At 50.1% G+C, this 12,909-nt stretch overlaps 1 protein-coding gene and 1 long non-coding RNA gene across 3 annotated transcripts in view; both read right to left on the minus strand.

The window, feature by feature from the left end:
• The window catches only part of GAS7 (growth arrest specific 7), a 210,732-nt gene that overhangs the window by 178,469 nt on the left and 19,354 nt on the right, over positions 1-12,909 (minus strand). The gene's annotated exons all lie outside the window — the stretch shown is intronic.
• LOC112647374 (uncharacterized) lies at positions 611-3,209 on the minus strand. Its single transcript, XR_007410753.1, has 3 exons — positions 3,043-3,209; positions 2,040-2,296; positions 611-885 (listed from the first exon to the last, which is right to left on the minus strand). It is a non-coding gene; the product is annotated as an uncharacterized LOC112647374 (long non-coding RNA).

Here is a 12,909-nt window from a genome sequence, read left to right on the forward strand (position 1 = left end):
ATACACTTAACAACTGCCAAGGGAGGGTTGTATCTGACAGGTGCATCTTAGATGCCTGCATCACTGGAGGATGGCTGGTCAGACTTCTCGGAGGCAGGCCTTGCAGGATCAGAAAGAGGAGGACCAGACAAGCCGAGCCAGGATACAGGAGGTTCCCACAAGAAGTCAGCAGGGTTGGTGGGGTGGGTGGGTGGGTGGGGGATTAGGAAAGAAAACCCAGAGGGTGTGGCTGGCTCAGTCCATAAGCACAGGACTCTAGATCTCCAGGCCGTGAGTTCATGCCCCATGTTGGGCAGAGAACTTACATGCCTACATGAAATAAACATTTTTAAAGATTTTATTTATTTATTCATTCATTCATTCATTCATTCATTCATTCATGAGAGACACAGAGAGAGAGGCAGAGACACAGGCAGAGGAAGAAGCAGGCTCCCCTTAGGGAGGTGTGTGTGTGGGGGGGGACTCGATCCCAGGACCCGGGGGTCATGCCCTGAGCTGAAGACAGATGCTTAACTGCTGAGCCACCCAGGCGCCCCCCAAAAAATGTTTACAATAAATTAGTACTACATAATGTTTTGTGAACAAGACAGAGAAAGCCCACAGACCACTGTTCTAATTTATGTACATGTATTAACTCTTTTAATTCTTCCAACAATGCTATGAAGTAAGTTCCATTATCATGCGGCTCCTCTACTCCCCACGGACTCCTCAAGAAGAGAAACAAGGGGCATCTGGGTGGCTCCATGGCTGAGCATCTGCCTTCGGCTCAAGTCGTGATCCCAGGGTCCTGGGATCGAGTCCTGCATCGGGCTCCCCACAGGGAGCCTGCTTCTCCCTCTGCCTATGTCTCTGCCTCTCTCTGTGTCTCTCAGGAATAAATAAAATCTTTTTTAAAAAAGAAACAAAACATTGAAATATAAATAAAGCCTTGTTCCCCCTCCACCTCCCTTCCCCAACACCCTTCATCCCGATACCCATGTTCTCAGGCTCCCGTCCCACTCAGCCCTATTGAGACTGCACAGGTCCTAATAAACTTATTCATACTAATGTGTAAATGGTAAGTTTCAAATAGCTGTCTCTGTGACAAATGGCCAGCCTCCAATTAGAAGCAAACTCAAGCCAGTCTCCTTGGCTGGTTTCCCACAGCTATCTCAAGGATCAATTTGGATCATGGCTTCCATCCCATTTTCTCTTCCCTGGTGGTACCAGTCTTCTCTGCCTCTCACTCCCGCCCCAAAACTGCTCAACTAAGTCCTTTCCAGTGTCAGAGAGCCTAAAGGTGAAGCCATATAGCAGTGGTTCCCCACTCTCACGACACCCTAGAAACACCCAGTGAGCTTTCGCTCACGTCTACGCCCAACCTCCAGGGCATGCTGGTTCAATGGGGGCCCCCGAGCAATGGGTATTTTTTTAAATAACGATCATATTAATAGGTAACAAGGATTGCCTGGTTCCAGTGTGCTGAGCATTATTTTAAAGCTATGGCTGTGGGGCATCTGGCTGGCTCTGTGGTTGAGCATCTGCTTTTGGCTCAGGGTGTGATCCTGGGGTCCTGGGATTGAGTCCCACATCGGGCTCCCCACAGGGAGCCTGCTTCTCCCTCTTCCTGTGTCTCCGCTTCTCTCTCTGTATGTCTCTCATGAATAAATAAATGAAATCTTCAAAAAAAATAAATAAAAATCAATTGATCAATCAATCCCCCACTACCTCCACAACTGTCCCCCCTGTGGACTCTCATGGACAGATACACCCTCCAACGACAGAAATCAGACACAACAGCCACTCAAGACAGGCTCTCTGGCAGGCCTGGGACAGGCCTGAGGGCCGCCTCCCCCTAACCAGTAGCTCCTTCACCGAATGACAACTGATAAGAAACAGAAAGCTCCATGAAGCCGTGGGTGATCTCGTCCCCATTCACCTCCACCCTCCAACCTCCCCTGGAGCCGATTCTTCGTGACAAGGCCACATGTGCCTGGTCACAGGACTGGACAGACTGGGCCTTGGGGAGCAGGAGGAGGAAATCCTCACTGTCGGCAAACCTGCAGCGCTGGACCTCCAGCAGGGCCAGGGACGGGGCCTCGAGACCCCAAGTTCAAGCCCTTCCAACCTGGCAGCTGAGCAGGGAAGTCATTTTTAAAAGATCCGTTTCTGTCACCGGCCCTGAGAACATCCACCCTTGCTCCAGCAGCAAGAAGAGGACAAGTCTGATGTGAACGGGGAGAGCTCTGAACCACACTTCCTCTGGCAGCCTGCTGGGCAAATCTCCTTAGAAATCGGCTCGTGATTCTGAGTCCTCCTGCCAGATTGACACACGTTGGAAAGAAAGTTATATAACTGGAAATGATGAAAAGATAAGGCTTCAAGTGACAGCCTTCAAAAAGTGTGCACTCACTCTATGCAGTTTGGGGATGAGTTTTTAAATACATCAGCACTTCCTTGCTGGGGGGAGGTTGTGAAAACACCCTCAATTAGAGGCAGGCACCTTGGAATAATATTGTCACAGGTATACACTGCTGGGCCCTCCCACCAATCGACTGGACCCGTTCCCTCATCCCGCCCCCCGCCCCCGTCCCCCAAATCCCCAAATCTTCAAAGTCATCCTGAAACAGGTTACAAAACGGGAAATCCAAACGGCCCATGAGCATGACACGGTGCTCAGCATCATTAGGCACCAGAGAGACGCAGACTAAAATCACAGGGTGAGGGGCGCCTGGGGAGGTCAGTCCGGTAAGCATCTGACTCTTGATTTCGGCTCAGGTCATAAGCTCAGGGTCGTGGGATCGAGCCCCACGTCAGGCTCCACGCTGGCCGTGGAGTCTGCTTAAGATTCTCTCTTTTGAAAAAAAGGTTTATTTATTTAGTCATGAGAGACACACAGAGAGGCAGAGACACAGGCAGAGGGAGAAGCAGGCTCCTTGTGGGGAACCGAGGTAGGACTCAATCCTGGGACTCCGGGATCCCGCCCTGAGCCAAAGGCAGATGCTCAACTGCTGAGCCACCCAGGCACCTCTGTTATCTCAGTTCTGCTTTCTTTCATGCTACCTTCATTCTCAGATGCTGCCCCAGTATCAGCAAAAGCGCTCATGGCAGCTCCAGGTTTATAATCCTACTAGTTTAACAATGTCAGGAGCATGTCTTTCTCTAATGTACAGCAAAAGGTCCCAGGGAGGGAGAACAGCTGCAGTCACATGTCTGTTCCTGGGTCACAATGGCCGGGCGGGGAGAGTCAGCCAAGCCTGGGTCATGTGTGTAGGAGTTCAGGGGTGGCACCAGCCCCAACCCAACAGTTCACTGTCTATGAATCCACCACACCTTCAGTCCTCCATAGAAAAATTGAGAGATTTTTACCCAAACAGGGAGAATAGGAGACAACAAACAAAAGACACCGACGACAGCAGGTTTCTTCCTCATCCCCTGTCTTCTGCCTTTCAACAGAAGGTCACCCTGTCACCGGGAAGGGTCACAGGGAAGGGAGGCCGCAGACTCTGACCTCGAGCTTCCCACGGCCTCACATTCCCACACTGCAGCCAAGTGCTCCACGGTGGCTCTGGCCTCCTGACACGCCCTCCCAGCATCCGAGCAGAATCCTTCCAGGGGCCCTCGCTCGGGGGGGTGCTAACACCCTTGGGCACATGTGGGTCCCCCCCACCCCGGAGGTGCCAATGAGAGCAGTGACTTGGCTTAGGCCCATCCCCACTCTGGCAGCCAGGCCTGAGCAAGCAGGAGCTGCGCAGGGTTAGAATCACACAGCCTTGTGTTGGGAAGGCTGGTGGACTTGTCTCAGAGGAGGGGGGGAAAATCACATGAATCCCCCCCTCTGTCTCTACTAGAAAGTTGCATATTTTATGAATGGTGTGAACCGCTTCTGGCTGCTACTTCATTAATCCTTCAAGAGTCCTGGGGTCCCCATCACGCTTACTCTTGACAAGTGCTCTGGAGAGCTCCTATCTTCTGATTTTTTTAAGGAGAAAGAAGGGCGGGGGGAACTCAAGGAATTGCAAAAGTCCCAGTTTGCTCTGCGGGGTCTTTTTTTTTTAATTCTCATTCTTTATATTGCCGACCATGTGTCGCGATGCTTTCGTGGGGAGGTGTACAGTGGTGGAAAACAGAGCCACACCAATCAATCTGTGTTTTTCGATGAATCCACAGCTTGTTCTAAGGGAAGAGCCTATGTTATTTGCCCAGTAAAAATGTCTTAGAAAGGAAAACCTAAGACAATGTTTAAAGAAATAATGTCTAAGTATAAAAAAAATACTTTAGAAAGGAATACAAAGACTAGCACAAAGCTAAAAGGATATTTTATTTTATTTTATTTTCAATATTTTATTCATTTACTCATGAAAGACACACAGAGAGAGAGGTAGAGACATAGGCAGAGGGAGAAGCAGGCTCCCTGCAGGAGCCCGATGCGGGACTTGATCCCAGGACCCCAGGATCATGACCCAGGCCAAAGGCAGATGCTCAACCACTGCCCCATAAATAAAATCTTAAAAAAGAAAAAAATCATCCGTGTATTGCAAATGGTGGGATTTCCTTTTCTCATAGCTGAATAATATTCCATTGCTTATATAAGTATGACATAAATATACACATTTGTAACATATATGCTATACATTATGCATTTATATATTTACATACACAGAAAAAGTATACATTTCCATACGTTTAATACACACAAGGCACAACTTCTTTATCCACTGATGGGCACTTATGTTGTGTCCATACCTCGGCTACTGTGAATAATTCCAGCGCTTCCTTTTACTTTTGAATGAAATATTTATTGACTTCTCTTTTCCAGGGTCTTTCATTTCTCCAATAACAATATCCATATATATATCATCTGAAGGAAACCAAGGATGGGGGGTGGGAGGGGGTAACTGGAGAAAAACCACAAAAGCCACAATACATTCCCACAATCCCTTCACTCAGCAAGAACTACCATCAGCATTCCGGCGCGTGTTCCTGTAGATCTTCCTTTACATGTGCACGCACATGCGCGTCTGTTTTTACACAAATTCGAAATTTTACCGTGCACACTCTGCAGCTTGCTTTTTTACTTAATACACGAGAAAGTGATTTTTTTTTTAAAGAAAATGATGGCCTATTCTGCTTAGTGAGTGAAAGCCTAAGATGATACAACAACCTCATGCACTCTAATATTTGAAAACCAAGGAACTCTTCACTGAATGAAAGAAGAGCGGCCTATTGATAAAGCCAGAGGCTGGCCCACCGTGAGCATCATCCGGCAGCCGCCCTGGGGTTCGGTCAATCCAGAAGGACTCCCACCACCACCCATGGTATTCGCGCCTGCCACCCTGGGCACTGTGGACAGAATCCCCTCACCCCCCGGCTCCGCATCCTCCCTCCTCCACTTACTCAAGTCATCTTAGCACTCTTAAAACTCTGATTTCTGCATAGTTAGAGCACAGCATGAAAAACAGTCCTGTCTTCTATGGCTGTCAGAAAGATTAAGGACACAAGGTGCCCCAGGGCCTGTCACAGAGCTTGAAGCGAGCTGAGCACCCAGCTGTCCCCCTACCCACTTCCCATTTCTAAGACTGCAGCCCTTTCAGAGGACTGTTGGCCCCATCACCCAGAGGACCCCCTCCCACCCTGACCCTCTGGGAAATAATCACACACCACACACACACACACACACACACACACACACCTGCTACAGCAGCAACTTTAACTGCAGCAAAGGAGGGGGACATGGGGGGGGGAGAAAGAGAAAACCTCAGAAACCCTCCACCCATCAATACAAAATACAAAATAAACTATGCCGCATCCGTACCGCAGAAGGTCATAGGGCTTTTACGAATAACCACTGACTTGCACGCACTAACAAGAAATTATTTTCAAGATAGGTTAGTGAGAGGGGTGGCGAGAAGAAATTAAATGATAGCACTCTCTCGGGGGGCGACTGGCTGGCTCAGTCGGCAGACTGACTCTTGATCTCAGGGTTGGGGGTTCAATTCTCACGTTGGGTTCACTCACTAAGCAGAACAGGCCATCATTTTCTTTAAAAAAAAATCACTTTCTCGTGTATAAAAATAAAAATCTTAAAAAACTAAAATAAAATAAAACATTCTTTGGGCATCCGGGTGGCTAAGTCAGTTAAGCATCTGACTCTTGATTTCAGCTCAGGTCAAGATCCGGGGTCCTGGGATCGAGCTCCGTGTTGGGCTCCTCACTCAGCAGAGAGTCTGCTTCTCTCTCTCCCTCTGCTCCTCCTCCGGCTCTTGCTCACTCTCTCCCTCTCTCTTTAAGATAAATAAATCTTTTTTAAAAAATACATTCTTGCTATGTATTTCAATGAAGAACTAAACCCACAAATCATTAGGATCTACTTTCACCAGGCGCTTGGGAGGCGGGCAACGGGTTAATCGAATTCTGGCTTCTCAACCTTTTTTTTTTCTTTTTTACCAGGACAACGCTCTCCAAGAAGCCTCTGAAGACTCGTCTCTCCTCATCACTCCCTGACCACCGTGAAATTTTAATACCACAGATAAATCACTGATCCGTTTGTGTACTGTGACCCTCCGGAGGGCCACCAGCAATCCCTGGTCAGCGCTGGGACATCGCTTCCAAGAACTGACTCCTCCCCATGGCAGATGTATTGTTTTAATTCACATGTTATTTATGTGATTAAAAGCTAATCATTTAAAAGATTCTCTCCCCACCCCCGCCCAAGCACCACATGACACAGTCAGACAGTTTATCCCCCCACCCTCACCCCCAAACTATCTGTGGACAGGACAGTCAGCGAGGCCTGGGTGGGATTATGCAGAAATGCAAACATGGACTCGGGCCACGTGGATATGTTTGCATCTGTATTTGAAAGGATGCCGACAGCAGGAAAAAAATTCTGTAATCCCCATGAGGCTGCAAACCTTACCCCCGGCTATTGTTGGGGGCGTCCCTGGTGCCCTGTAGTGATGGCTAAGTCCCCAGAGCCCCCATGTCCCAGTGACTGTGAGCCACCTTCTCAGCACCCAGTGAGAATGTTCTGGTCTCCTGGTTTCCCCTCCCACCTCTTGGCTCGACCTTCTCCACTGCAGCTGGTTTTTCCCTCGCTCCCTTTGGAGCACCTCTGGGCCCCACCCCTGGCCCTCTTCTCTTCTCTGCCCACCCCACACCCAAGGTTGTCTCATCCAATATGGCAGCCCAAAGACCAACACCAAGTCACCATGATGACTTCAGAGTGACACCTGCTGCCCACTCCCCTGGACTCAGGCCTCACCTTTCCAAATACCTACTCAGTATCATCACTGGAGTAGATAGAAGAATCTCAAACTTTGCATGCCAAAATAAATTCTTGATATTTTTCCCAAAACCCATGCCTTCCGGTCCTCCCTTCCCCATTTTTTTTTTTTTTTTTTTTTAGTATTTCTTTAAGACTTTATTTGAGACAGAGAGAGAGTGAGTGAGAGAACACAAGCAGGGAGGCAGAGTAGAGAGAGAGGGACCAGGCAACTCCTTGCTGAGCAGGAAGCTGGATGTGGGGCTCGATCCCAGGACCCCAGGAACATGACCTGAGCTGAAGGCAGAAGCTTCACGGACGGAGCCACCCAGGCACCCCTCACTTTTCCATTTAATACCAGCTCCTTCTTTCTAGTTCCTTAAGCCAACACCCTTGGAATTTTCAAGTTCTCTCTCAAGCTGTACACATCCAATCCATCCCCAGATCCCATTGCTTTTACCTTCACAATGCATCCAAAACCCAACTGTATCAACCACATCAATGTCTACTGCCACCATCATCTGACCAACTCACCGTCATCCCTCATTTGTATTACTGTGCACTCATCCCTCACCCTCTTTCAATCCCTGCTCCCGGCTCTGCCTGCATCCCCCAAAATCCGTGGGGCTTGAACTCATAACCCTGAGATCAAGACCCGAGCTGAGATCAAGAGTCAGATGCTCCACCAACTGGCCCACCCAGGCACCCCCCACAAACCCCCACACAGATCCTTGTCAGTGCTGAGTCAGGTCACATCAATCCTCTGTTCAATGGCCCCTCCAATGACTCTCCTGGTATATGGAGTAAAAGTCAGGTCCTCCTGAAGGTCTCTAATGTCCTCCTGCCCTGGGCCCCTCCCACCCCCCCCCCCACACTTACACACACTCATGTTCCCCCAGCCACACTGACCTCACTACTATTCGTGGACCCCAGGTTTGCCCAGGCTACAGGGAGGGCCTTTGCACTTGCTCTGCCTTCTACTTTTTTGCTGGAATGCTCTCGTCCCAGAGATCCACACATACATGTTCTCACCTATCTTCCCGGGCTTTGCTCAAATGTCCTCCCCTGACTGTCCCATTAAAAAAAAAAAAATTTGTTTTGTCCCATTTAAAATTAATCACCCCACAGCTTTCGTAGTCTTGTTTAGTGTCTGTAGCCTTCAACTAGCATGTGAACTCTATTCACTACTGTATCTCTGGCTTCTCAGGGTGCATGCCATAGCGGGGTCAGCTTTCTTTCAGGGAATTAACTCCTCATCTTGTTAACGAGCCAATGGGGAAGGGGTCCTTTTAACCTTCGGTCTTATGTATCCAGCAATTCTCTCACCTCAGAGAAGTCTCTAAGCTTAAAAAAACCACATCCCTGTCCCACCCCCTCCAACGCACAGGCCCTGAACAACTCAAAGGCTCACGGGCACTATCTGGGGCTGAGCTAGCAAATACCACCCGTGTCCTAGGTTTCTGGAACTCAGCGATTTGCTGAGGGCCCAACCAAGCGCAAAAGCCCCTCTGAACTGCCAGGCACCTGTTTTTGTCTCCAGAGAATCTAGAATCTGGCCATGTCCCTATTCGCAGAAAACCCTAAAACTTAGGTCAGAGTCTTTTCCTCTTCTAATGTGGAAAAAAACCAGAGGTGTTCCAACTGAACATTCTGGGACACCTGGGGGACTCCGTTGGTGAAGCATCTGCCTTCGGCGCAGGTCATGATCGCGGGGTCCTGGGATCGAGTCCTGCATCGGGCTCCCAGCTCATTGGGGAGCCTGCTTCTCCCTCTCCTTCTGCAGCTCCCCCTGCTTGTGCACTCACTCTCTCTCTCTCTTTCTCTCAAATAAATAAATAAAATCTTTTTTAAAAATTAAAAAAATAAAACTGAACATCTTGACCGAATTTCCTCCGGGCAAGCTTTCCCTGGGCTCGCTCCCTCTGACACCCCCACCCCTCCCGCCAGACCCCGTTGGAGCCAGACTTTTCAGCGACTCCATCCAACGCTGAGCTCCAGCAGTGAACTCAGCATCCGATCCCAAGCTGCAGCAGCGTTCTGAGCTGGCCCTGCTCCTGTCGCCACAAATGACAAGAGTTCCTTAAATCAGACCCTCTGGTAGCAAATGAGGAACACGCCAATTTAGCAGGAAATCGGTTTTCCTTAAAGCGTCTCTGAAGTCGGTTGCGAAGAGAGGAATCCGTACCGATTGAGTCATCGCTGAAGGCCACCTGCAACCGCTACACAACTTCTCCTGGACTTGAAAACTCTAAGACAAAAATCTCCGTAAGGAACGCGGTCCAACCGCACAAGGATTCGTTTCCCATCTTCCCAAGTAAGTGCCGCCACATGGTTTTTATCTGCTGTGAAACCCCTGCGAGGGAGGGGCGGAGGCGGTGCAAAAGCACTCTTCCAAGCGGAGAGCTGGGCTGCAAACCCTGGCTGGCTGTGCATCCTAAGCAAGCTCCTCCTCACCCTCTCTGAGCCTTCAGCGTGTGTCTTTGAGAAGCGGAATCCACCTGGCCGGGCTGTTGAGAAGGTAAGTGAGAAATCTTACCTGTAAGTCCCCTGGAACCGCTAGTGGACGAAGCAAACCGAGCTGTGATCTCATGCACTCGCTATCACTTAGGGCTGGAGCTCTCTGAAGGGCGCCGCGAGCAAGCATACACCAGTGGAAGAAACAAGATAGCCAGTGAGTGTTCTTGCCTTCCAGAAGTTTCGACCTCAGCTGGGATGACACGGACCAGACCACCAATTCAGCATTTACGAGGCAACACACCAAGAAAAGCACACGCCTCCATCTGCCACTTTCTTCCAAGTGTCCCTTGGGGCTGTTTATGCAGATTCTAATATCTGCCCAAGTATCCATCGATCTGGCAACTTCCTGGACTGCGAAAGGCCGCAAGCTGTGTGCAAACGAAGTCTCTAAAGCCAGGGGCGTCTGGGTGGCTCAGGGATTGAGCATCTGCCTTCAGCTCAGGTCGTGATCCCGGGTTCCTGGGATCGAGCCCCACATCGGGCTCCCCGCAGGGAGCCTGCTTCTCCCTCTACCTGTGTCTCTGCCTCTCTGTGTCTCTAAAATAAATAAAATCTTTAGAAAAAAAAAAGTCTCTAAAGCTGAGCCAGACGCAGAAGATGCCCACACTCTTCCCCCCCTTCGCGCAGCACGGAGCCCTACGGGATGCCACCCACCACATCCCCCAGGCCAGCTGAAGGGACAGGCCAGCAGAAGCCGGTGAAAGGGGATTTAAACACATCCATGCAGGAACAGAGGGGGAAAAGGGAAGCAGAGGAGAAAGTGAGGGGAAAAAAATCAAAGGGAAAATGAAGAAGGTGAAAAACCACCCTCTGACTCTGCCTTTCCAGCTCATGGAGAACTCACGCTCACGTTCCAGGGCTGTGTACAGCAGCCTGCAGGGTTGAGTCAGGAGGGCAGAGACTTTTATGCCCATTTTACAAATGAACAAACTAAGGCTGGATGAAAATCACACATGTGCTGAGAGAACTGGACTGAGAATCTGCCTCCTTGATTTTCGAAGGCTTTCTTTTTTTTTTTTTAAGATTTTATTTATTTATTCATGACAGACACACATGACTAGACTCTGCATTTAGCGTCAGAGTTAGAGAAGCAGAAAGAATGCGGTGGAAGAGCCAAAATGTGGCAGCAACGCGACGTGCACTGGCTGATGGCGGCATGAGCAGACGTGCTGTATGCCTACAACACGACGGGCCTCAGCTACCAGAAGGTGTGAGGCCTGGATGCACCCTGCAGCATGCACAGAACAGGAAGACATCGTGCCAGGAGAACAAAACCAGACCACATAGTGCGTGGTTCCACTTGACCTGAGATGCCTGGAAAAGTCCACTCCACAGACCCAGAGAACAGATCAGGGTCTGGCGGGGGCTGGGGGGGGCCAGAGAGTGGAATGGGGTGTGACCCCTGCATAGGTCTGTGGTGTCCTTCTTGGGGTGCAGGGGGTGTGAAACTGCCCTGTAACCAGATCCCACCACATCGTGACTGTCCCAAACATCACTGGGGTGTATGCTTGAGGGTGTCGCCCCACTAGGTTCTGTGATAGGAGTTTTACCACCAATTTTCTGAAGGGAGGGGACAGAGAAGAAGATGAAGAAGAAAACTGGATACAGAGGTAGAGAAATAGGAAAGCGCCAAAGAGTCTTATGCCAAAAAAAAAAAAAAGAGTTTCCCCAAATCGGGGACCCTCTGTGCATGTCAGACCAGTGGGGGGCTGATCGATAAAGGAGGGACGGAATGGCTACGGGGATGCCTTCCTCAAGGGCTGCCATCCCTATAAAAAAAAAAAAAAAAAAACAGCTGATCCCACCAGGAAAACGCTCTGCATTTACTCATATGTCCTTTATAACAATGGAAACATTCACTCCCCCAAATAGGACTGAGTGCCCCCAGCCCCGAGCCAGCTCCTGTCACCGGTGTGAGGGACCCTGGAGAGACCAAACCCCCGGCCTCTCCGAGCTAACCCTCCCGACTCTAGCAACGAAGGTCAGCTTCATCGGCTGGTACACCCCGTGGGCAGATTAACATAATCCATGGCTCAGTCTGCCAAGTGGAAACAGAAACTAAGAAATGAAGCTTTCTTCTCTGATCTTAACGCATGTTAATCACATCTGGCAGCCGAGCGGAGGTTAGAGACGACATGGGACATGGGTCTGTAGGAACACCCGCTCGTCCCCACGTGGCATGAGCACCAAGCAGAGACCTGCATGCAGAAAACCAGCTATTTTAATTAAAAATTCTGGTTGGAGGCCCAGAGTAAAGAACTTAACTTTGGGCCACTGTTACAGACTGAATTCTTCCAGAAGGCACATCCTGAAGCTGAGATGGGCCTTTATGTGGGGACACCGTGGGGTGAACCAACAGGACACACAGCTCCACTCTCAGGGCTCACGAGCTGACAAAGAAGACACATGCTCATGGAACACACTGCAGGCTCACTAGGGACGTATGCAAAGGAGGAAAACCGGACAAGCCAGTGCCCCCGTGTACACAAGGCTGTGATCCTACACTGAACTACATAAAGAAGTCTCCCACCCAAATCCAGGGCCTAAGGGTCCTGCAGGGCTCAGATCAGGATGCCAGAGCCAAGTGCACAGGATCAGAGGCATAAACTATAGAGAAATCTATGGTCTCCGGGTTCTGAGGTCAGAAGTGGTCGATGCTGGGGCCGGCAGGGCTGGTTCCTCCTGAGGGCTCTCTCCTGGGCCTGCAGACGGCTGCCTTCCCCCCGACCCTGTGCCTTCATGCAGTCTTCCCTCTGTCTGTATGTCTGCATCCTGATCTCCTCTTCTGATGACACCCACAGGACCTCACTGCAACCCAATGACCACCTCTTTCAGGACTCTAGCTCCACAATTAATCACCTCCTGGGGTGCCGGGGGTTAGGGCTCAGAGTATGAATTTGGGGGCAGAGTGGGGGATGAACACCACCCAGCAGAGGGCTGAGCAGGTGAGTCGAGACCACCAGAGAGGGTGGGGACAGTGGGGTCTGTGGGCAGCTGCTCGCTTCCTGCACAGACTCTCTGAATAGGCCATACATCGTTACCTGCTCACCCTGGAATTTCAAACCACGTCCACATCCACGGTCACCTTGAGAATGCTTCTAGGCAACCTGAGAGCCAGCAGGATGGGCATCAGCACTCATAGGAACCCA

The sequence above is a fragment of the Canis lupus genome, chromosome 5, assembly GCF_003254725.2.
Source record: "Canis lupus dingo isolate Sandy chromosome 5, ASM325472v2, whole genome shotgun sequence".
NCBI classification, from domain to species: Eukaryota; Metazoa; Chordata; class Mammalia; order Carnivora; family Canidae; genus Canis; species Canis lupus.